Genomic DNA, 24,727 nt, shown 5'->3' with positions numbered 1-24,727 from the left:
GTGTAACGGCATATACGCTTTAACAAATAATAATCACTCGCAGGGCACACAGAGACGAAAAACCGTCCGCACTCGCACCTACGGGTGTTAGGGTTTGCAGAATATCTTCATCGTATGATTATGTTGGAATATAACCTGTAATAATTTAACTAGTTTGTCCTGTCTAGACAAAATTAGTTTACCAAAGTGCTAAGATCATTTCAACTTATTGACTAGCTGCAGAGGAAGCAATCAAAGTTGCTTTGTTTACAGAACGTCGTAAAAGGTCCCCTGCTATGCTTTGATCAGCAGGGACCGGCTGCTTCACCCCAACCTGTGTATTCCGAAACCCCCACTTGCAACCCCACTTTGTTTCTCTCAATAAATAAGCGCCTGACGAGGCCTGAGTCAGACTTCATTCGATCATCGCTGAGAGCACAGCGACGAGTGAACTCTCCGCCTGCAGGTGTCTAAAACGACTAACTTGTCTCCAGTGTGGTCCTTGCAAAATAAGTTAGAGTGAACACCACCCTAACATTTTTGGTGCCGAAACCCGGGACCCTCATACCCGCCATCTGGCTGACGGAGGAGGACGTGCTGCATTGTCGACAAGCCAGCGTCCTTTATGGGGACCTGGAGAAGAAAGTCCTGGGAAGAGAATTTCTTCGCTGGGCCAGCATCTTAGGTCTGCCTTCGTCTGTCAGAGGTGGTTTGACGGGGTCCCACATTACAGCGGACCAAGGGAGACAAGTAAGTCATAGAAAAAAGCGCAGATACGGCTTTGGTTTGTCCGAGCTATGAGATACGGCTTTGGTGTTTCCAAGCTATGAGATACGGCTTTGGTGTTTCCAAGCTATGAGATACGGCTTTGGTGTTTCCAAGCTATGAGATACGGCTTTGGTGTTTCCAAGCTATGAGATACGACTTTGGTGTTTCCAAGCTATGAAACAGCTGGGGTTTCAAGTCCCAGTGGAAGGAACGGGCTAAGAAAAAGAACAGAGCTTCTTTTTCTTAAGTGAAGAAGGGCGTGGATTCTTTTTTTTGTCCGTTGTTCCAAGCTGTTTGCATGAATGTTGTGTGGTTGAGAGTGTGCGACTGGTAGGATAAATTGACTGCAGAGAGAATTTGGTGGAAGGTCAATTTAAACCTGCATTAGAGACCAACAAGGCGGCAGGCCGCCATTCAATTCAAACTCCAGCTCAAATTTGGACTGTTGGAACTGTGGGAAACGGGGCCACTTGGCGAGAGCGTGTCGTCGTGCAAAACAATACCAATCAAAGGGTGGAGGAAGAGGCAGAGGAAAAGCCAAATTTTCAACATGTCAAGCTTCCCCCCCCCTTTTTTGACCGCTCATGCTAATACAGAGACATGGTATGCTACATTTAATAGAAATTATTGATTGGTTGTGTTGTAAGATTATACGATCTTCTATATGCAAGCTGAATCTGAGAGGTTGAGTTCTTTAAATTTGAAAACAAAGAAAAAACTTAATTTAATTAATTTGCCAGCCGTTTTTATTGTATTGAGGTTTTTTTGGGATTAGTGGATTGTTCTATCAGGAACCTTGAATTGAAAATGGTATGTGAATGTTGTGTGGAGTGCTTGGATGAATTGGGACCAATGTGATGGAATGTGTGTGAGATGCAAATGAGCATTGATGACTGAATGCCCGACTGAAGGGAAAATACAGGTTGAATGATTGAAGTTGTTTGAGACTGCTATGGGCAAGTAGTTGAGCGACTTTGAAGGAAGAATTATTTTGAGTAAGTTAGATGCTAGGAAGGGAAATAAAAAACCCGAGCAAATACAAACGAAAGAAAAATAAAGGTTGCTTTTGACAAGAGTTGCGAAGAACAGACGAAGAACAGTCCTTGACCCGGCATTTGCGTTTGGCGGTCGTTGATGTGGTTCCCAGACCTGTGTCTTGTGGTTTGTCATTTGTAACGTTTGGCTGTTGTGATCCTCCCAGACAGACATAAGTGATTTGCGCTTTTGTTGTATGTTGTAATTGGTTAGTGGGAGGACTGCTGGAGCTTGCTCCTTCGGTGTCTCACCTGTGCCTTCCTGCCTTCCATTGTCTCCACTTAGACTGGACTGTGGAGGGGGGAGTGTGGTATTGTGGTGTGAAAAGGGTGTAGGAGCCGGCTCCTGTGGTGATTGATATTGTAATTTGATTGTGGGGGAGACTGATGTAGGTGTGGGGCTCTGGACTCTGCGGGTAGCTGTTTGCTGGGTTGGCGCGAGTGGGGGTCAGCGGCATTGATTGTCCCAGTACTGGCCAGGCTGGGATAAATCAGTATGAAAATGCCGGGCCCCCCCTCTTGCTTCCCTTGCTGTGGCTGCGCGCGGAGTGGGTCGTACCCACTCCAGGGATGTGCTGAGTGCGTGGTGGCAAGTGATGTTGAAGCAGGGTGATGCCTAGGGAAGGTGTGACAATAGTTGCACGAAGACTAAAAGGCACTGAGGAAAGAAAAAAGAAAAAGAAAAAGTATAACCAACACGTCAAAATAGAGGATGACGTCTGCGCAGCGTTGTTTGTTGGTGTTGTTTGTGAGCTCTGTCTCTGCTGTTTTTGTGTTGTCTGTGTGTTGTGTTATGTGTTTCGCTAATATAGGTGCACTAAAGAATTTATTTATCTGTAGTCTATCTGATTTGCACCGCAAAACAAAACCGATTTTGTTAAGATAGGAAGGAAAAATAAAAAAATAAAAAATAAAAAGCGAGCAATTTGTTTATGGGCAGTAACTGGTCCACGCTCCTTTAGTGCCTAGCCTTGGTTAGACAAAATTTGAGAGATGGAAAGAACTTGCTTTCTGGAATTAGATGATGTACAATTATGAAATACCGACATTTCAAAGCTAAATTTAAAATTTCAGAATAAGAGAGCGATTGAGTTTGTTAAAGTTATGGAACTACAACAGTTAACTATTATATTATTTTATCAGCAGTTATTTTTTTTATTTTTTTTATTTTTTTGTTATTCGATTGGTGGATTGGGTTGTCACGTTGAGAAAGGAAAGGAAACGATACAAATGGGCAGCTGTATTGAGCCATGGTGTTGTCACGTGCCGTTGACACCTGGCTCAACAGGGGGGATGGAAGGGCAGTTCAGTCAGCTTTATACAACATATGAATTTGATTCATATTCAAAACGTTTATAATTTTTTTTTGTAGAGCTTGTTTAACATGTGCTTAACACGATCCACAGGGTTATAATGCCTGGTCATAATAGATGCATTCTAAAAATGGATTGAATTGGCTTCAAAATAAACACTGAAGGCCTTAACAGTGGCAAAAACGTTATGTAAAGAAATAATAGTTTGTCAACAACTGCTGTAGATGTTAAAGAATGGAATCAATATCTCGAAAATGAATGTGGATAGTTTGTTTACTGATTGTGAAAATGTTTGACAAAGTGTCCTATATAATATCCGTTGAATGGAAGAAAAAGAAAAGAAACCATTGCTTTTAGAGACTGTAGTCAACCAAAATTATATATGTACCGACATGCCAAGATCTGAGAAAAAGCTGGAAAAAACAAAAACATAATGTCTTTAAATTTGAGAGGCGACGATGATCTGACTAAAATTGATGCAATTAAAGTCCCCAGAGGAGTTCCTGATTAATAAGAATTAATTGACCAAATTGAAGCGGGATGGGAGTCCTCCATTTGCTGCTGGTGGACGATGAACAAGAACGTTGACAGGATAAATTACATCCATTGCAACATGCAGAAATTGGGCAAACGGACACAAGTGGGACTTGAGGCAGTGCACGAACAGCTAGCCATGCCTTCCCTAATGTCAATCCAGAACCGCAATGCTCTTGTTATGTTGTTGTCTGGGAAAGGAAGGGTCTGCGCAATGTTCAGGGAACAATGCTGCACCTTCATCCAGAAGGACACCGCCCCTGATGGGAGCCTGACGAAGATGATTGCAAACTTGCAATCCCTCAACACGAGGATGAAAGAGCACAACAAGTGGATGACTGCTTTTGGGAAGTATGAAGCCCTCGTGTCCTAAATAACTGCTATACTCACCTTGTGTGGAGGTTGTTGTATTCCATGTCTCCGTGCTCTGTTTAATCGTCTTATCACTACAGCAATCTCGCCCATGGACGACGAGATGGCCCGGGTATGCCTAATGTCTGAACGACAGCATGTTGATAACGATGATGGTGATGCAGTTTTTGCACTTGAGTTTGCAGACTTTTTCCCAGATCTGTGTGTTTCCGAATAATGATGTCGCAACATTTATCCTCTTTGGTGGAAATACTTGTGCGCATACTTGTGATCCGACAACTGAAAATCAAGTGAAGTGGTTGTTTTTGGTAATGTAAAAATTTAGCAAATGCGTGATAAGCAGGAGGGAAATGTTGGAATAATTTAAGTGAAGCCTTGGCCTGCCAGACCTGTAGGCCTTGTCTTTACGAGTTTATGGCTTTCCTTTTATCTACGTTCTTTCTCTTTAGTGACAGGGAAGTCTCTTTAGTTTCTTTTGATCCCTGTCAGCCATATGTGTCCTTCCTGTCCTTATGTTATCTGTGTGTTTTTGTTTCTGTAAGAAGCCTTCACTAACAATGAGCAGAGCTTATTTGCATAGGCAAAATGTTCTTATTTGGTTGAAAGAAACTTCATTCCTTTTAGTTAACTGTAGCTTTGGTTCATAGATGGTTAGAAGTTATCCCATATTTACTCAATGTTTGGACAAGTCACTCATTCTTATTGCGTGTTAATTTACTAAGTAGATAAAGTCTAGCCAAGGTTTAGTTGCATTGTTCCACAGGAAAGTGGCAATTGAAGTTATCTGATCTCACTCGCGGACGGCTCGGCCAACAACTGGAGGAGAACAGATGGACAAACTCTGCGGGGGTCACGGGCCGACAATGAAGTGCTAGTTCACACCACACTACATTCCTTAGCTAATCAACGTTGCTACAGACACAATCTTCCCTCCCTTTGGTGTAGCAACGCCTCTGTAACCAGGGCAACCAAAACAGTGATGAGAGGAGCAGAACATCTCAAATGACTAATGCAAAGGTTGCAGAAAAGGTGCTGTTTTTTGCTGTTTTCTGGACGTGCTGCTGTCCTTTCGGTGGCGGATCCAGGTCCAGATCACCCCAACGTTCCCAAGAAGGAGGGGGACGGAGCCTGCGTCGACTGGACCCTATAAATTGGTGGAGCGCATCTCACATGCCGTCCGGCTGGCCGGCAAAGGAGGATCGTGGTATCATCTGTCCCAGTGCACCCCAGTGAGGGGTTCCTGCAAGGAACCAGACCAGCCATCGACAGTCCCCGCCCCAGTTCATACAGAGGCAGAATAATCCTCTTCCCCCTTGGTGGCCAGGTAGTCCACCCTGAGCCACTGAAGACAACGACCACGCAGCAGACATTCCCGAGTTCTCCCCGGACGGAGCAGATCTGCAAAGGGGGTGAGAATCGAGCTCACCCTCCACCAGTGGGCGTGCCAAGCCCCCAACGGCTGAACAATCACGAGCAATTTTTATCTTGATTGATAACAGTCTGGTCGCCTAAGGCAGAGGGACCGTGTAACTCTTTTCCTGCACATAATCTGGCCGCAGGTTTTTTGAGTTACACATACTTTGGACTGGAGTATTGTGGGAGAACCTCACCTTCACTGGAAGTTATTGCTTTCATTGTATTTTCTTACTTGCGTTTGATTGATCGAGGTTGACATAATCATATGATAAAACAGGAGGGATATGTTAGGGTTTGCAGAATATCTTCATCGTATGATTATGTTGGAATATAACCTGTAATAATTTAACTAGTTTGTCCTGTCTAGACAAAATTAGTTTACCAAAGTGCTAAGATCATTTCAACTTATTGACTAGCTGCAGAGGAAGCAATCAAAGTTGCTTTGTTTACAGAACGTCGTAAAAGGTCCCCTGCTATGCTTTGATCAGCAAGGACCGGCTGCTTCACCCCAACCTGTGTATTCCGAAACCCCCACTTGCAACCCCACTTTGTTTCTCTCAATAAATAAGCGCCTGACGAGGCCTGAGTCAGACTTCATTCGATCATCGCTGAGAGCACAGCGACGAGTGAACTCTCCGCCTGCAGGTGTCTAAAACGACTATCTTGTCTCCAGTGTGGTCCTTGCAAAATAAGTTAGAGTGAACACCACCCTAACAACGGGCAATTTGGAGCGCTCAATGGGCCTATCATGCATGTTTGGGGGAAATGGAAGGAAACCAGAGTGGAGAACGTGCACAATGCAAACAAACAGGTCAGGGAGTTGGAACCGAACGCAGCAGAGCAAGCATGGACTCACAACGACACGTTTAGAGTGTAAACGTTTCCATAGAATTGCCAAACACCAAATACTTGTTCGAACTATACATCTTAGTTGAGTGTTAAGGCCTCCTAAATTTAGCAAATATATGAAGATCTATTTTTATTAAAAGGAAATGGTTGCTAGTGTGACACCGCCTGTTACTTTGGTGAGACCAGCAATGGGGTGGCCCGTTTGGACAAGCCGAAATCAGTTCACTCTTGTTTCTCTTCAGATCGTATAAATCTTTCGCCTTTTACTAAAGATTTCCGTGGGGAGGAACAACAAGAGTATATCTCAATTTTTTGATGCTCTGTGAAAGCGGAGCTTCCTGTACTTGTCAATGGAAAGTAATCAAAATTCCTGCTTTGTTGCCATTAATTCTGCCATAGCTTACAGGTAACATCCACCCATTCAAATATAAAACTATCTAATATGAGCAATAAATAAATATATTTTCTACTAATTATACTATATGTAAGGAACAATAAACGGAGCCATTTAGCCATTAATATATTTATTATTAAAGTTAATTCAGATTTGTGTCGAAGTTGTAAAGATTTAAGCCGTGTAAATGAATACAGCCATAAGTACTTCAGGTTCATAATTCACGTGACGTAATACTTTTTTCTACAAAATTCAATAGATGACTCTCCAAGAGCAAGAATGCCACTGCATTTAAATCGTTTTTTGGGCGGGAAATTACACTTCCGGTATCGATATCGGATCGAATATCGGGTATTTTGGGTAGGAAATACTTGGTATCGGATCGATTCCAAAATCATTGGTATCGCCCATCCCCACTGGACATCATAAACTGGTGGCCAGCCAATCGTAGGGCCGATATGTTTTCTATTTTGTTGTAAAGGATAGAATTCTTCTGCTATTCACATTTAGATAAAGGTCATGAACTTGACTGAATCAAACCCTTTCAACACGTTATTGACTTTCTGCTTTATCCTGTGAGAATGAAGCGAACCGATTCTAATGGCTTCCTGACTTAACTATCCTTTATTTGACAAGCAGAGGGGGGTGCACCGTTCCTGGAAGTACTGCAATACCAGGTCGATGCGTGGAGTGGACGGAGCAAGCCCCTGATTCCATCTCCCAGTTCTAAAAATCAATTTAATATATGGTCCCCGGATAGGGGACGTATCAGATATTAAACTGATAAGAACAGATACTACACTTGATCTTAGCCAAAAGGCCGAGAAGCGATAACCGAAAGTTGGTCTGAGAAAACTACTTAAATAAAGAGACTACCAATTCAAGTTACGGTTTAAATATATTGAGTCATACTAATGCCACGTACCGACCACCGTAACAAACCTCAACTATTAACAGTTTGGAATGATAATGCGTCACCGGGCTGTTTTCAACCTGTGCATCGGTTGCAGATTTTCGTGTGTTCGTGGAGGTTTAGTGTCACGTGGTTCACGTTGACCCAATAGAATAACGATGAACTGAGCTCCTGATGGGAATAGCTTTTAATGACCAACAAAACGAATTGGTCATTGGCCAAAAACAATCGGATCTTTGGATACATTTCGGGACCGAAGGCAAGATAGCTGTTTGACGAACATTTTGACGGGAAAAAAAACACGCAGCAAAAAAACACGCGGCCCACTTCGCCAAACTACTTCCTGTTTCCTGCTGTGGCAATTTACATTAACCCTCGAACGCCACCATCGCAGTGGAGGTGAATCGCATTCCAATCCACGCCAGCATTTCTTAACACTCATTTGAGGAAATTACGATCGTCTTTTGTTTCCCGATTTGTGTTGAATAAAAATCTGAAATTACACATTTGAAAATAACACACGGAAATCGGATCATTTCCATTTCTCTCATACCAAAAGTACACGGACCAAGACATACAACTGTTTATACGTTCAAAACTCACACTCAAAATAGTTGCCCAATCGATAGGTGACGCTGTTTGAAATATCAGGTATCCATAATCCTGTGCGCCAACAATGTTTCAAGGAAAAAACACATTGATGAACACAAAATACTCGTTTAAACTGTCTATTTAGGTTGAGTCCTTCTAAATGTAGTAAATCTATGAACGTCTATTGTTTGTATTAGAAGGAATGGTTGCTGCAATTTCACCGATCGCCTTTTACTAAAGATTTCCGTGGGGAGGAACAATGAGAGTTCATCTCAATTTTTTGATGCTCTGCGAAAGCGGAGCCACCTATACTTGTCAATGGGAAATAGTTAATAGTCCTGCCTTGTAGTTATTAATTCTGCTAAAGTTTACAGACCAAATTGGTTAAGCTTTAGGGACAGCTTTTGGTGACATCCACCCATTCAAATATAAAACTATTGATTATGCATTGAGCAATAAATTAATATATTTTCCACAAATTATACTATATGTAAGTAACAATAATAGGAGCCATTTAGCTATTAAAGTATTAATATAAAAATACCCTCGTAAATACCCATAAACTGATGCTTTGCTTCTCTTTCTACTGCCTCCACGCCTTTGTTCACCTCCTTTTTCTTAGAGTTGCCATCTAGTGGTGGTGGCAGCATAAGAAATGAAGTAAAAACATACCCATCATGCATTGCCTCTTTTCACCTGAGAACCATATGAATTTGTATTTATAGAAAATCTCCAACAGTACCGCAGAAAGATATATATTTCTTTTTCTGAGCAAGTTTAGAAAATGACATTCTCTTAAAAATTTGAGAACAAGGATTGTACTAAAAATTTCTGGCACAATTTCTGATTTAAAGAAAGACATTTTGATCATATTTTTTCGTATATCCTTGCTGCCAGCCGCCATGAACTTGAATCAATGACGTCATTGACCCTCTGCTTTATCCTGTGAGAATGAAGCTAACGGACTGTGATGTAAACTACTCTTGATTTGACCAGTAGAGTAGGGGGTGCAAAAATCAGTTGTATGTCTGGGTCCACGTACCTGTTGGCCAGTTTTTCTTTATAGTGTAGGTAAATGGAGAACCGGAAATGATCCGTGGGGCTATTCCAGAAAGCAGGTTATATGAAAGTTATAACATATACGTTCGTATCAATAACGGGTCGGGAACGTAGTAATTACATTTTATTTTGCAATTACTAATTTGTTGAATGAAGTTCGGCAAGTAGGTGCACAGTTGCAGAGCACAGCTTGATGCACCATCGCTCAGTATGTGGCGACCATGAAATTTGACTTCGTGTGAGGGTTTTTGTATTGTACAGGAGAATCAGGGGAGAGCGCGAACGCAGTCCCCCACCACCAGAAATTGTGCAGTCGAGATTCCCACATTTGGGGAATTCGCAGGGGTCAGCACAACCGGAGTGCAATGGCTGAGCCTCACCCTGGGTGAACCACCTTCTTGATCATGGTATCTCCCCTGCCAGGTAAGTATGAGTTGTATACGTCGCCGGGGCCGACGTTTTCACCGCGCACACCATCTACAGTCAGAGGCTAATTTGGTACAAAAGTGTGAGCACACATATTCAGTGGATGAGACAGCATTCGTAGAACTGTTAACATAGTATATCGTATTAGAGAGAAGCTGTCTATTAGTATTAGTCATTCAAAACCAAAACATTTTAAATTAAGTAAAAAATAGATTCAGAAACATGACCATCATGCCTTGCTTCTTTTTCTACTGCCTCCACGTCTTTGTTCACCTCCTTTTTCCTAGAGTCGCCATCTAGTGGTGATGCCAGCAACTATAATAAACCGATAAATGAAGTCAAAACATGCCCATCATGCAGTGCCTCTTTTCTCCTGAGAACCCTAAAACGGTATGAATTTGTATTTATTGAAAATCTCCAACATTACCGCAGAAAAATATATATACTTCTTTTTCTGAACGAGTTTTGAAAATGACATTTTCTTAACATTTGGAGAACAAGAATTGTACTAAAAGATCCTGGAACAATGATAGGAAAATCTCAAGCAAAAAAAGACATTTTGACCATATTTTAGAACAGTTACGTAAATTCTTGCTGCCGCCTAAGATGAGCCGTCATGAACTGTCATGTACTGATATTGTACTGTGGGCCTACGTGATGACGTAGTGAAGGAGTGACGTTCAGGGAAATGAATATGCAGACAGAGCGGCAAGTTGATGGCCCTCTGTTTCATGAATAAAAGTGATTAAAGACATCGGTTCGGGTCCTGATTAAATTCAGAGTGCATTACCTAATAAAGATATAAGGTGAGCACACAACATGAACTTGAATCAAATCCGATCAAGACGTCGTTGACTTTCTGCTTCATCCTGTGAGAATGAAGCTAACGGATTGTGATGTAAACTACTTTTTATTTGACCAGTAGAGGGGGGCGCACCGCTCCTGGAGGTACTGCAATACCAGGTCGATGCATAGAGTGGACGGAGCAAGCCCCTATACCATCTCCCTGTTGCGAAAATCCAATTAATACATGGTCCCCGGATAGGGAACGTATCAGATATTAATCTGATAAGAACAGATTCTACACCTGGTCTTAGCCAAAAGGCCGAGAAGCGATGTACTGAAACTGGTCTGAGGAAACCACTTAAATAAAGAGACTGTGGTGTGCAAGGACTGGAGTCGGAGGCGGAGTGATAAATGACGGTGCCAACGGCAGTTGTTTTAATGACATTTATAATTAGCTTCTCTCAACCACGGGCCGACTCTTTTCCCTTCGAGATCCTAACACACACTCCTCAAACAGGAAACTCCCACACGTGTAAAACATCCCACCGGAACTCGGCAACGTGAACTTAGGTTCCGGGTGAATTATGTCAACCCACTACAAGACTACCAATTCAAGTTACGGTTTAAATATATCGACTCATACTAATGCTTCTTTTCCTGCGCATCACGTGATTCCCGTTTCTTTTTGTGGTCAGGTGCGGAAGTCAACGCTGCTGCCATCTAGCGGTGTAACGGCATATACGCTTTAACAAATAATAATCACTCGCAGGGCACACAGAGACGAAAAACCGTCCGCACTCGCACCTACGGGCAATTTGGAGCGCTCAATGGGCCTATCATGCATGTTTGGGGGAAATGGAAGGAAACCAGAGTGGAGAACGTGCACAATGCAAACAAACAGGTCAGGGAGTTGGAACCGAACGCAGCAGAGCAAGCATGGACTCACAACGACACGTTTAGAGTGTAAACGTTTCCATAGAATTGCCAAACACCAAATACTTGTTCGAACTATACATCTTAGTTGAGTGTTAAGGCCTCCTAAATTTAGCAAATATATGAAGATCTATTTTTATTAAAAGGAAATGGTTGCTAGTGTGACACCGCCTGTTACTTTGGTGAGACCAGCAATGGGGTGGCCCGTTTGGACAAGCCGAAATCAGTTCACTCTTGTTTCTCTTCAGATCGTATAAATCTTTCGCCTTTTACTAAAGATTTCCGTGGGGAGGAACAACAAGAGTATATCTCAAATTTTTGATGCTCTGTGAAAGCGGAGCTTCCTGTTGTTAGATAAATTGTATATATATGTTATCATGCGTTCCCTAATGAGTACTTATTAATAAGTTATTGCGCAGAATGCTTGCTGTTTCGCCTTGCAGACGTCCACCAGTCCACAACAAGTCATACGATGCTGTCTGGGGCTTCCTGACCTTCTACACCTCTGGGAATCCAAGAAAGTTGCTGATAGCTCAATCTACTCTGTTGATGTCTGCACATGGCATTCTGTCCTTGCACTCCTTTCCCATGGCGTCCTGTCTGTAACTACTTGTTTCACATAGAATTTTGTCATGACGTCTTGTCTGTGACTACTTGTTTATGTCCTTGCGCTCCTTTATTTTCTCATGACGTCTTGTGAGCACTTGTTTTACATAGCATTTTGTCCTTGCGCTCTTTTTGTTTCTCATGAGACTAGGCCATGCTTTCCCCCCCCCACCTGTTAGGGGCTAGTCTCACATTGTAGGTAGGGCATCCCAAAATAAAAAGAGCGAGGGGTGTGACAGATCTTTAGTGTATTTTGGACTGCTGTAAGTCTGGTTGCACTCCTCGCGAGAAAAGACTCAACATTCTGCCTCACTGGTTTTGTCTGCTGATCCTTTTGCTGATTTTGAACCTGACACCTGTACTTGTCAATGGAAAGTAATCAAAATTCCTGCTTTGTTGCCATTAATTCTGCCATAGCTTACAGGTAACATCCACCCATTCAAATATAAAACTATCTAATATGAGCAATAAATAAATATATTTTCTACTAATTATACTATATGTAAGGAACAATAAACGGAGCCATTTAGCCATTAATATATTTATTATTAAAGTTAATTCAGATTTGTGTCGAAGTTGTAAAGATTTAAGCCGTGTAAATGAATACAGCCATAAGTACTTCAGGTTCATAATTCACGTGACGTAATACTTTTTTCTACAAAATTCAATAGATGACTCTCCAAGAGCAAGAATGCCACTGCATTTAAATCGTTTTTTGGGCGGGAAATTACACTTCCGGTATCGATATCGGATCGAATATCGGGTATTTTGGGTAGGAAATACTTGGTATCGGATCGATTCCAAAATCATTGGTATCGCCCATCCCCACTGGACATCATAAACTGGTGGCCAGCCAATCGTAGGGCCGATATGTTTTCTATTTTGTTGTAAAGGATAGAATTCTTCTGCTATTCACATTTAGATAAAGGTCATGAACTTGACTGAATCAAACCCTTTCAACACGTTATTGACTTTCTGCTTTATCCTGTGAGAATGAAGCGAACCGATTCTAATGGCTTCCTGACTTAACTATCCTTTATTTGACAAGCAGAGGGGGGTGCACCGTTCCTGGAAGTACTGCAATACCAGGTCGATGCGTGGAGTGGACGGAGCAAGCCCCTGATTCCATCTCCCAGTTCTAAAAATCAATTTAATATATGGTCCCCGGATAGGGGACGTATCAGATATTAAACTGATAAGAACAGATACTACACTTGATCTTAGCCAAAAGGCCGAGAAGCGATAACCGAAAGTTGGTCTGAGAAAACTACTTAAATAAAGAGACTACCAATTCAAGTTACGGTTTAAATATATTGAGTCATACTAATGCCACGTACCGACCACCGTAACAAACCTCAACTATTAACAGTTTGGAATGATAATGCGTCACCGGGCTGTTTTCAACCTGTGCATCGGTTGCAGATTTTCGTGTGTTCGTGGAGGTTTAGTGTCACGTGGTTCACGTTGACCCAATAGAATAACGATGAACTGAGCTCCTGATGGGAATAGCTTTTAATGACCAACAAAACGAATTGGTCATTGGCCAAAAACAATCGGATCTTTGGATACATTTCGGGACCGAAGGCAAGATAGCTGTTTGACGAACATTTTGACGGGAAAAAAAACACGCAGCAAAAAAACACGCGGCCCACTTCGCCAAACTACTTCCTGTTTCCTGCTGTGGCAATTTACATTAACCCTCGAACGCCACCATCGCAGTGGAGGTGAATCGCATTCCAATCCACGCCAGCATTTCTTAACACTCATTTGAGGAAATTACGATCGTCTTTTGTTTCCCGATTTGTGTTGAATAAAAATCTGAAATTACACATTTGAAAATAACACACGGAAATCGGATCATTTCCATTTCTCTCATACCAAAAGTACACGGACCAAGACATACAACTGTTTATACGTTCAAAACTCACACTCAAAATAGTTGCCCAATCGATAGGTGACGCTGTTTGAAATATCAGGTATCCATAATCCTGTGCGCCAACAATGTTTCAAGGAAAAAACACATTGATGAACACAAAATACTCGTTTAAACTGTCTATTTAGGTTGAGTCCTTCTAAATGTAGTAAATCTATGAACGTCTATTGTTTGTATTAGAAGGAATGGTTGCTGCAATTTCACCGATCGCCTTTTACTAAAGATTTCCGTGGGGAGGAACAATGAGAGTTCATCTCAATTTTTTGATGCTCTGCGAAAGCGGAGCCACCTATACTTGTCAATGGGAAATAGTTAATAGTCCTGCCTTGTAGTTATTAATTCTGCTAAAGTTTACAGACCAAATTGGTTAAGCTTTAGGGACAGCTTTTGGTGACATCCACCCATTCAAATATAAAACTATTGATTATGCATTGAGCAATAAATTAATATATTTTCCACAAATTATACTATATGTAAGTAACAATAATAGGAGCCATTTAGCTATTAAAGTATTAATATAAAAATACCCTCGTAAATACCCATAAACTGATGCTTTGCTTCTCTTTCTACTGCCTCCACGCCTTTGTTCACCTCCTTTTTCTTAGAGTTGCCATCTAGTGGTGGTGGCAGCATAAGAAATGAAGTAAAAACATACCCATCATGCATTGCCTCTTTTCACCTGAGAACCATATGAATTTGTATTTATAGAAAATCTCCAACAGTACCGCAGAAAGATATATATTTCTTTTTCTGAGCAAGTTTAGAAAATGACATTCTCTTAAAAATTTGAGAACAAGGATTGTACTAAAAATTTCTGGCACAATTTCTGATTTAAAGAAAGACATTTTGATCATATTTTTTCGTATATCCTTGCTGCCAGCCGCCATGAACTTGAATCAATGACGTCATTGACCCTCTGCTTTATCCTGTGAGAATGAAGCTAACGGACTGTGATGTAAACTACTCTTGATTTGACCAGTAGAGTAGGGGGTGCAAAAATCAGTTGTATGTCTGGGTCCACGTACCTGTTGGCCAGTTTTTCTTTAAAGTGTAGGTAAATGGAGAACCGGAAATGATCCGTGGGGCTATTCCAGAAAGCAGGTTATATGAAAGTTATAACATATACGTTCGTATCAATAACGGGTCGGGAACGTAGTAATTACATTTTATTTTGCAATTACTAATTTGTTGAATGAAGTTCGGCAAGTAGGTGCACAGTTGCAGAGCACAGCTTGATGCACCATCGCTCAGTATGTGGCGACCATGAAATTTGGCTTCGTGTGAGGGATTTTGTATTGTACAGGAGAATCAGGGGAGAGCGCGAACGCAGTCCCCCACTGCCAGAAATTGTGCGGTCGAGATTCCCACATTTGGGGAATTCGCAGGGGTCAGCACAACCGGAGTGCAATGGCTGAGCCTCACCCTGAGTGAACCACCTTCTTGATCATGGTATCTCCCCTGCCAGGTAAGTATGAGTTGTATACGTCGCCGGGGCCGACGTTTTCACCGCGCACACCATCTACAGTCAGAGGCTAATTTGGTACAAAAGTGTGAGCACACATATTCAGTGGATGAGACAGCATTCGTAGAACTGTTAACATAGTATATCGTATTAGAGAGAAGCTGTCTATTAGTATTAGTCATTCAAAACCAAAACATTTTAAATTAAGTAAAAAATAGATTCAGAAACATGACCATCATGCCTTGCTTCTTTTTCTACTGCCTCCACGTCTTTGTTCACCTCCTTTTTCCTAGAGTCGCCATCTAGTGGTGATGCCAGCAACTATAATAAACCGATAAATGAAGTCAAAACATGCCCATCATGCAGTGCCTCTTTTCTCCTGAGAACCCTAAAACGGTATGAATTTGTATTTATTGAAAATCTCCAACATTACCGCAGAAAAATATATATACTTCTTTTTCTGAACGAGTTTTGAAAATGACATTTTCTTAACATTTGGAGAACAAGAATTGTACTAAAAGATCCTGGAACAATGATAGGAAAATCTCAAGCAAAAAAAGACATTTTGACCATATTTTAGAACAGTTACGTAAATTCTTGCTGCCGCCTAAGATGAGCCGTCATGAACTGTCATGTACTGATATTGTACTGTGGGCCTACGTGATGACGTAGTGAAGGAGTGACGTTCAGGGAAATGAATATGCAGACAGAGCGGCAAGTTGATGGCCCTCTGTTTCATGAATAAAAGTGATTAAAGACATCGGTTCGGGTCCTGATTAAATTCAGAGTGCATTACCTAATAAAGATATAAGGTGAGCACACAACATGAACTTGAATCAAATCCGATCAAGACGTCGTTGACTTTCTGCTTCATCCTGTGAGAATGAAGCTAACGGATTGTGATGTAAACTACTTTTTATTTGACCAGTAGAGGGGGGCGCACCGCTCCTGGAGGTACTGCAATACCAGGTCGATGCATAGAGTGGACGGAGCAAGCCCCTATACCATCTCCCTGTTGCGAAAATCCAATTAATACATGGTCCCCGGATAGGGAACGTATCAGATATTAATCTGATAAGAACAGATTCTACACCTGGTCTTAGCCAAAAGGCCGAGAAGCGATGTACTGAAACTGGTCTGAGGAAACCACTTAAATAAAGAGACTGTGGTGTGCAAGGACTGGAGTCGGAGGCGGAGTGATAAATGACGGTGCCAACGGCAGTTGTTTTAATGACATTTATAATTAGCTTCTCTCAACCACGGGCCGACTCTTTTCCCTTCGAGATCCTAACACACACTCCTCAAACAGGAAACTCCCACACGTGTAAAACATCCCACCGGAACTCGGCAACGTGAACTTAGGTTCCGGGTGAATTATGTCAACCCACTACAAGACTACCAATTCAAGTTACGGTTTAAATATATCGACTCATACTAATGCTTCTTTTCCTGCGCATCACGTGATTCCCGTTTCTTTTTGTGGTCAGGTGCGGAAGTCAACGCTGCTGCCATCTAGCGGTGTAACGGCATATACGCTTTAACAAATAATAATCACTCGCAGGGCACACAGAGACGAAAAACCGTCCGCACTCGCACCTACGGGCAATTTGGAGCGCTCAATGGGCCTATCATGCATGTTTGGGGGAAATGGAAGGAAACCAGAGTGGAGAACGTGCACAATGCAAACAAACAGGTCAGGGAGTTGGAACCGAACGCAGCAGAGCAAGCATGGACTCACAACGACACGTTTAGAGTGTAAACGTTTCCATAGAATTGCCAAACACCAAATACTTGTTCGAACTATACATCTTAGTTGAGTGTTAAGGCCTCCTAAATTTAGCAAATATATGAAGATCTATTTTTATTAAAAGGAAATGGTTGCTAGTGTGACACCGCCTGTTACTTTGGTGAGACCAGCAATGGGGTGGCCCGTTTGGACAAGCCGAAATCAGTTCACTCTTGTTTCTCTTCAGATCGTATAAATCTTTCGCCTTTTACTAAAGATTTCCGTGGGGAGGAACAACAAGAGTATATCTCAATTTTTTGATGCTCTGTGAAAGCGGAGCTTCCTGTTGTTAGATAAATTGTATATATATGTTATCATGCGTTCCCTAATGAGTACTTATTAATAAGTTATTGCGCAGAATGCTTGCTGTTTCGCCTTGCAGACGTCCACCAGTCCACAACAAGTCATACGATGCTGTCTGGGGCTTCCTGACCTTCTACACCTCTGGGAATCCAAGAAAGTTGCTGATAGCTCAATCTACTCTGTTGATGTCTGCACATGGCATTCTGTCCTTGCACTCCTTTCCCATGGCGTCCTGTCTGTAACTACTTGTTTCACATAGAATTTTGTCATGACGTCTTGTCTGTGACTACTTGTTTATGTCCTTGCGCTCCTTTATTTTCTCATGACGTCTTGTGAGCACTTGTTTTACATAGCATTTTGTCCTTGCGCTCTTTTTGTTTCTCATGAGACTAGGCCATGCTTTCCCCCCCCCACCTGTTAGGGGCTAGTCTCACATTGTAGGTAGGGCATCCCAAAATAAAAAGAGCGAGGGGTGTGACAGATCTTTAGTGTATTTTGGACTGCTGTAAGTCTGGTTGCACTCCTCGCGAGAAAAGACTCAACATTCTGCCTCACTGGTTTTGTCTGCTGATCCTTTTGCTGATTTTGAACCTGACACCTGTACTTGTCAATGGAAAGTAATCAAAATTCCTGCTTTGTTGCCATTAATTCTGCCATAGCTTACAGGTAACATCCACCCATTCAAATATAAAACTATCTAATATGAGCAATAAATAAATATATTTTCTACTAATTATACTATATGTAAGGAACAATAAACGGAGCCATTTAGCCATTAATATATTTATTATTAAAGTTAATTCAGATTTGTGTCGAAGTTGTAAAGATTTAAGCCGTGTAAATGAATACAGCCATAAGTACTTCAGGTTCATAATTCACGTGACGTAATACTTTTTTCTACAAAATTCAATAGATGACTCTCCAAGAGCAAGAATGCCACTGCATTTAAATCGTTTTTTGGGCGGGAAATTACACTTCCGGTATCGATATCGGATCGAATATCGGGTATTTTGGGTAGGAAATACTTGGTATCGGATCGATTCCAAAATCATTGGTATCGCCCATCCCCACTGGACATCATAAACTGGTGGCCAGCCAATCGTAGGGCCGATATGTTTTCTATTTTGTTGTAAAGGATAGAATTCTTCTGCTATTCACATTTAGATAAAGGTCATGAACTTGACTGAATCAAACCCTTTCAACACGTTATTGACTTTCTGCTTTATCCTGTGAGAATGAAGCGAACCGATTCTAATGGCTTCCTGACTTAACTATCCTTTATTTGACAAGCAGAGGGGGGTGCACCGTTCCTGGAAGTACTGCAATACCAGGTCGATGCGTGGAGTGGACGGAGCAAGCCCCTGATTCCATCTCCCAGTTCTAAAAATCAATTTAATATATGGTCCCCGGATAGGGGACGTATCAGATATTAAACTGATAAGAACAGATACTACACTTGATCTTAGCCAAAAGGCCGAGAAGCGATAACCGAAAGTTGGTCTGAGAAAACTACTTAAATAAAGAGACTACCAATTCAAGTTACGGTTTAAATATATTGAGTCATACTAATGCCACGTACCGACCACCGTAACAAACCTCAACTATTAACAGTTTGGAATGATAATGCGTCACCGGGCTGTTTTCAACCTGTGCATCGGTTGCAGATTTTCGTGTGTTCGTGGAGGTTTAGTGTCACGTGGTTCACGTTGACCCAATAGAATAACGATGAACTGAGCTCCTGATGGGAATAGCTTTTAATGACCAACAAAACGAATTGGTCATTGGCCAAAAACAATCGGATCTTTGGATACATTTCGGGACCGAAGGCAAGATAGCTGTTTGACGAACATTTTGACGGGAAAAAAAACACGCAGCAAAAAAACACGCGGCCCACTTCGCCAAACTACTTCCTGTTTCCTGCTGTGGCAATTTACATTAACCCTCGAACGCCACCATCGCAGTGGAGGTGAATCGCATTCCAATCCACGCCAGCATTTCTTAACACTCATTTGAGGAAATTACGATCGTCTTTTGTTTCCCGATTTGTGTTGAATAAAAATCTGAAATTACACATTTGAAAATAACACACGGAAATCGGATCATTTCCATTTCTCTCATACCAAAAGTACACGGACCAAGACATACAACTGTTTATACGTTCAAAACTCACACTCAAAATAGTTGCCCAATCGATAGGTGACGCTGTTTGAAATATCAGGTATCCATAATCCTGTGCGCCAACAATGTTTCAAGGAAAAAACACATTGATGAACACAAAATACTCGTTTAAACTGTCTATTTAGGTTGAGTCCTTCTAAATGTAGTAAATCTATGAACGTCTATTGTTTGTATTAGAAGGAATGGTTGCTGCAATTTCACCGATCGCCTTTTACTAAAGATTTCCGTGGGGAGGAACAATGAGAGTTCATCTCAATTTTTTGATGCTCTGCGAAAGCGGAGCCACCTATACTTGTCAATGGGAAATAGTTAATAGTCCTGCCTTGTAGTTATTAATTCTGCTAAAGTTTACAGACCAAATTGGTTAAGCTTTAGGGACAGCTTTTGGTGACATCCACCCATTCAAATATAAAACTATTGATTATGCATTGAGCAATAAATTAATATATTTTCCACAAATTATACTATATGTAAGTAACAATAATAGGAGCCATTTAGCTATTAAAGTATTAATATAAAAATACCCTCGTAAATACCCATAAACTGATGCTTTGCTTCTCTTTCTACTGCCTCCACGCCTTTGTTCACCTCCTTTTTCTTAGAGTTGCCATCTAGTGGTGGTGGCAGCATAAGAAATGAAGTAAAAACATACCCATCATGCATTGCCTCTTTTCACCTGAGAACCATATGAATTTGTATTTATAGAAAATCTCCAACAGTACCGCAGAAAGATATATATTTCTTTTTCTGAGCAAGTTTAGAAAATGACATTCTCTTAAAAATTTGAGAACAAGGATTGTACTAAAAATTTCTGGCACAATTTCTGATTTAAAGAAAGACATTTTGATCATATTTTTTCGTATATCCTTGCTGCCAGCCGCCATGAACTTGAATCAATGACGTCATTGACCCTCTGCTTTATCCTGTGAGAATGAAGCTAACGGACTGTGATGTAAACTACTCTTGATTTGACCAGTAGAGTAGGGGGTGCAAAAATCAGTTGTATGTCTGGGTCCACGTACCTGTTGGCCAGTTTTTCTTTAAAGTGTAGGTAAATGGAGAACCGGAAATGATCCGTGGGGCTATTCCAGAAAGCAGGTTATATGAAAGTTATAACATATACGTTCGTATCAATAACGGGTCGGGAACGTAGTAATTACATTTTATTTTGCAATTACTAATTTGTTGAATGAAGTTCGGCAAGTAGGTGCACAGTTGCAGAGCACAGCTTGATGCACCATCGCTCAGTATGTGGCGACCATGAAATTTGGCTTCGTGTGAGGGATTTTGTATTGTACAGGAGAATCAGGGGAGAGCGCGAACGCAGTCCCCCACTGCCAGAAATTGTGCGGTCGAGATTCCCACATTTGGGGAATTCGCAGGGGTCAGCACAACCGGAGTGCAATGGCTGAGCCTCACCCTGAGTGAACCACCTTCTTGATCATGGTATCTCCCCTGCCAGGTAAGTATGAGTTGTATACGTCGCCGGGGCCGACGTTTTCACCGCGCACACCATCTACAGTCAGAGGCTAATTTGGTACAAAAGTGTGAGCACACATATTCAGTGGATGAGACAGCATTCGTAGAACTGTTAACATAGTATATCGTATTAGAGAGAAGCTGTCTATTAGTATTAGTCATTCAAAACCAAAACATTTTAAATTAAGTAAAAAATAGATTCAGAAACATGACCATCATGCCTTGCTTCTTTTTCTACTGCCTCCACGTCTTTGTTCACCTCCTTTTTCCTAGAGTCGCCATCTAGTGGTGATGCCAGCAACTATAATAAACCGATAAATGAAGTCAAAACATGCCCATCATGCAGTGCCTCTTTTCTCCTGAGAACCCTAAAACGGTATGAATTTGTATTTATTGAAAATCTCCAACATTACCGCAGAAAAATATATATACTTCTTTTTCTGAACGAGTTTTGAAAATGACATTTTCTTAACATTTGGAGAACAAGAATTGTACTAAAAGATCCTGGAACAATGATAGGAAAATCTCAAGCAAAAAAAGACATTTTGACCATATTTTAGAACAGTTACGTAAATTCTTGCTGCCGCCTAAGATGAGCCGTCATGAACTGTCATGTACTGATATTGTACTGTGGGCCTACGTGATGACGTAGTGAAGGAGTGACGTTCAGGGAAATGAATATGCAGACAGAGCGGCAAGTTGATGGCCCTCTGTTTCATGAATAAAAGTGATTAAAGACATCGGTTCGGGTCCTGATTAAATTCAGAGTGCATTACCTAATAAAGATATAAGGTGAGCACACAACATGAACTTGAATCAAATCCGATCAAGACGTCGTTGACTTTCTGCTTCATCCTGTGAGAATGAAGCTAACGGATTGTGATGTAAACTACTTTTTATTTGACCAGTAGAGGGGGGCGCACCGCTCCTGGAGGTACTGCAATACCAGGTCGATGCATAGAGTGGACGGAGCAAGCCCCTATACCATCTCCCTGTTGCGAAAATCCAATTAATACATGGTCCCCGGATAGGGAACGTATCAGATATTAATCTGATAAGAACAGATTCTACACCTGGTCTTAGCCAAAAGGCCGAGAAGCGATGTACTGAAACTGGTCTGAGGAAACCACTTAAATAAAGAGACTGTGGTGTGCAAGGACTGGAGTCGGAGGCGGAGTGATAAATGACGGTGCCAACGGCAGTTGTTTTAATGACATTTATAATTAGCTTCTCTCAACCACGGGCCGACTCTTTTCCCTTCGAGATCCTAACACACACTCCTCAAACAGGAAACTCCCACACGTGTAAAACATCCCACCGGAACTCGGCAACGTGAACTTAGGTTCCGGGTGAATTATGTCAACCCACTACAAGACTACCAATTCAAGTTACGGTTTAAATATATCGACTCATACTAATGCTTCTTTTCCTGCGCATCACGTGATTCCCGTTTCTTTTTGTGGTCAGGTGCGGAAGTCAACGCTGCTGCCATCTAGCGGTGTAACGGCATATACGCTTTAACAAATAATAATCACTCGCAGGGCACACAGAGACGAAAAACCGTCCGCACTCGCACCTACGGGCAATTTGGAGCGCTCAATGGGCCTATCATGCATGTTTGGGGGAAATGGAAGGAAACCAGAGTGGAGAACGTGCACAATGCAAACAAACAGGTCAGGGAGTTGGAACCGAACGCAGCAGAGCAAGCATGGACTCACAACGACACGTTTAGAGTGTAAACGTTTCCATAGAATTGCCAAACACCAAATACTTGTTCGAACTATACATCTTAGTTGAGTGTTAAGGCCTCCTAAATTTAGCAAATATATGAAGATCTATTTTTATTAAAAGGAAATGGTTGCTAGTGTGACACCGCCTGTTACTTTGGTGAGACCAGCAATGGGGTGGCCCGTTTGGACAAGCCGAAATCAGTTCACTCTTGTTTCTCTTCAGATCGTATAAATCTTTCGCCTTTTACTAAAGATTTCCGTGGGGAGGAACAACAAGAGTATATCTCAAATTTTTGATGCTCTGTGAAAGCGGAGCTTCCTGTACTTGTCAATGGAAAGTAATCAAAATTCCTGCTTTGTTGCCATTAATTCTGCCATAGCTTACAGGTAACATCCACCCATTCAAATATAAAACTATCTAATATGAGCAATAAATAAATATATTTTCTACTAATTATACTATATGTAAGGAACAATAAACGGAGCCATTTAGCCATTAATATATTTATTATTAAAGTTAATTCAGATTTGTGTCGAAGTTGTAAAGATTTAAGCCGTGTAAATGAATACAGCCATAAGTACTTCAGGTTCATAATTCACGTGACGTAATACTTTTTTCTACAAAATTCAATAGATGACTCTCCAAGAGCAAGAATGCCACTGCATTTAAATCGTTTTTTGGGCGGGAAATTACACTTCCGGTATCGATATCGGATCGAATATCGGGTATTTTGGGTAGGAAATACTTGGTATCGGATCGATTCCAAAATCATTGGTATCGCCCATCCCCACTGGACATCATAAACTGGTGGCCAGCCAATCGTAGGGCCGATATGTTTTCTATTTTGTTGTAAAGGATAGAATTCTTCTGCTATTCACATTTAGATAAAGGTCATGAACTTGACTGAATCAAACCCTTTCAACACGTTTTTGACTTTCTGCTTTATCCTGTGAGAATGAAGCGAACCGATTCTAATGGCTTCCTGACTTAACTATCCTTTATTTGACAAGCAGAGGGGGGTGCACCGTTCCTGGAAGTACTGCAATACCAGGTCGATGCGTGGAGTGGACGGAGCAAGCCCCTGATTCCATCTCCCAGTTCCAAAAATCAATTTAATATATGGTCCCCGGATAGGGGACGTATCAGATATTAAACTGATAAGAACAGATACTACACTTGATCTTAGCCAAAAGGCCGAGAAGCGATAACCGAAAGTTGGTCTGAGAAAACTACTTAAATAAAGAGACTACCAATTCAAGTTACGGTTTAAATATATTGAGTCATACTAATGCCACGTACCGACCACCGTAACAAACCTCAACTATTAACAGTTTGGAATGATAATGCGTCACCGGGCTGTTTTCAACCTGTGCATCGGTTGCAGATTTTCGTGTGTTCGTGGAGGTTTAGTGTCACGTGGTTCACGTTGACCCAATAGAATAACGATGAACTGAGCTCCTGATGGGAATAGCTTTTAATGACCAACAAAACGAATTGGTCATTCGCCAAAAACAATCGGATCTTTGGATACATTTCGGGACCGAAGGCAAGATAGCTGTTTGACGAACATTTTGACGGGAAAAAAAACACGCAGCAAAAAAACACGCGGCCCACTTCGCCAAACTACTTCCTGTTTCCTGCTGTGGCAATTTACATTAACCCTCGAACGCCACCATCGCAGTGGAGGTGAATCGCATTCCAATCCACGCCAGCATTTCTTAACACTCATTTGAGGAAATTACGATCGTCTTTTGTTTCCCGATTTGTGTTGAATAAAAATCTGAAATTACACATTTGAAAATAACACACGGAAATCGGATCATTTCCATTTCTCTCATACCAAAAGTACACGGACCAAGACATACAACTGTTTATACGTTCA

General features: G+C 41.5%; 14 non-coding genes across 14 annotated transcripts; 4 read left to right on the top strand and 10 right to left on the bottom strand.

The window, feature by feature from the left end:
- Positions 1-6,487: 6,487 nt before the first annotated feature.
- LOC133145957 (U5 spliceosomal RNA) lies at positions 6,488-6,601 on the top strand. Its single transcript, XR_009711199.1, has one exon. It is a non-coding gene; the product is annotated as a U5 spliceosomal RNA (small nuclear RNA).
- A 698-nt stretch (positions 6,602-7,299) lies between these two features.
- Positions 7,300-7,491, bottom strand: LOC133145776 (U2 spliceosomal RNA). Its single transcript, XR_009711025.1, has one exon. It is a non-coding gene; the product is annotated as a U2 spliceosomal RNA (small nuclear RNA).
- Positions 7,492-9,489: 1,998 nt separating this feature from the next.
- On the bottom strand, positions 9,490-9,653 carry LOC133146029 (U1 spliceosomal RNA). The gene has a single exon (XR_009711264.1). It is a non-coding gene; the product is annotated as a U1 spliceosomal RNA (small nuclear RNA).
- A 921-nt stretch (positions 9,654-10,574) lies between these two features.
- LOC133145842 (U2 spliceosomal RNA) lies at positions 10,575-10,765 on the bottom strand. The gene has a single exon (XR_009711092.1). It is a non-coding gene; the product is annotated as a U2 spliceosomal RNA (small nuclear RNA).
- Positions 10,766-11,595: 830 nt separating this feature from the next.
- LOC133145987 (U5 spliceosomal RNA) lies at positions 11,596-11,709 on the top strand. Its single transcript, XR_009711228.1, has one exon. It is a non-coding gene; the product is annotated as a U5 spliceosomal RNA (small nuclear RNA).
- Positions 11,710-13,025: 1,316 nt separating this feature from the next.
- LOC133145775 (U2 spliceosomal RNA) lies at positions 13,026-13,217 on the bottom strand. The gene has a single exon (XR_009711024.1). It is a non-coding gene; the product is annotated as a U2 spliceosomal RNA (small nuclear RNA).
- A 1,998-nt stretch (positions 13,218-15,215) lies between these two features.
- On the bottom strand, positions 15,216-15,379 carry LOC133145717 (U1 spliceosomal RNA). Its single transcript, XR_009710969.1, has one exon. It is a non-coding gene; the product is annotated as a U1 spliceosomal RNA (small nuclear RNA).
- A 921-nt stretch (positions 15,380-16,300) lies between these two features.
- Positions 16,301-16,491, bottom strand: LOC133145841 (U2 spliceosomal RNA). The gene has a single exon (XR_009711091.1). It is a non-coding gene; the product is annotated as a U2 spliceosomal RNA (small nuclear RNA).
- Positions 16,492-17,321: 830 nt separating this feature from the next.
- LOC133145956 (U5 spliceosomal RNA) lies at positions 17,322-17,435 on the top strand. The gene has a single exon (XR_009711198.1). It is a non-coding gene; the product is annotated as a U5 spliceosomal RNA (small nuclear RNA).
- Positions 17,436-18,751: 1,316 nt separating this feature from the next.
- Positions 18,752-18,943, bottom strand: LOC133145774 (U2 spliceosomal RNA). The gene has a single exon (XR_009711023.1). It is a non-coding gene; the product is annotated as a U2 spliceosomal RNA (small nuclear RNA).
- Positions 18,944-20,941: 1,998 nt separating this feature from the next.
- On the bottom strand, positions 20,942-21,105 carry LOC133145716 (U1 spliceosomal RNA). Its single transcript, XR_009710968.1, has one exon. It is a non-coding gene; the product is annotated as a U1 spliceosomal RNA (small nuclear RNA).
- A 921-nt stretch (positions 21,106-22,026) lies between these two features.
- Positions 22,027-22,217, bottom strand: LOC133145840 (U2 spliceosomal RNA). The gene has a single exon (XR_009711090.1). It is a non-coding gene; the product is annotated as a U2 spliceosomal RNA (small nuclear RNA).
- An 830-nt stretch (positions 22,218-23,047) lies between these two features.
- LOC133145986 (U5 spliceosomal RNA) lies at positions 23,048-23,161 on the top strand. The gene has a single exon (XR_009711227.1). It is a non-coding gene; the product is annotated as a U5 spliceosomal RNA (small nuclear RNA).
- Positions 23,162-23,859: 698 nt separating this feature from the next.
- LOC133145770 (U2 spliceosomal RNA) lies at positions 23,860-24,051 on the bottom strand. The gene has a single exon (XR_009711019.1). It is a non-coding gene; the product is annotated as a U2 spliceosomal RNA (small nuclear RNA).
- Between the last annotated feature and the right edge of the window lie 676 nt (positions 24,052-24,727).

The sequence above is a fragment of the Syngnathus typhle genome, linkage group LG21, assembly GCF_033458585.1.
Source record: "Syngnathus typhle isolate RoL2023-S1 ecotype Sweden linkage group LG21, RoL_Styp_1.0, whole genome shotgun sequence".
Taxonomy (NCBI): Eukaryota; Metazoa; Chordata; class Actinopteri; order Syngnathiformes; family Syngnathidae; genus Syngnathus; species Syngnathus typhle.
This window is presented reverse-complemented; position numbering and strand designations above follow the sequence as displayed.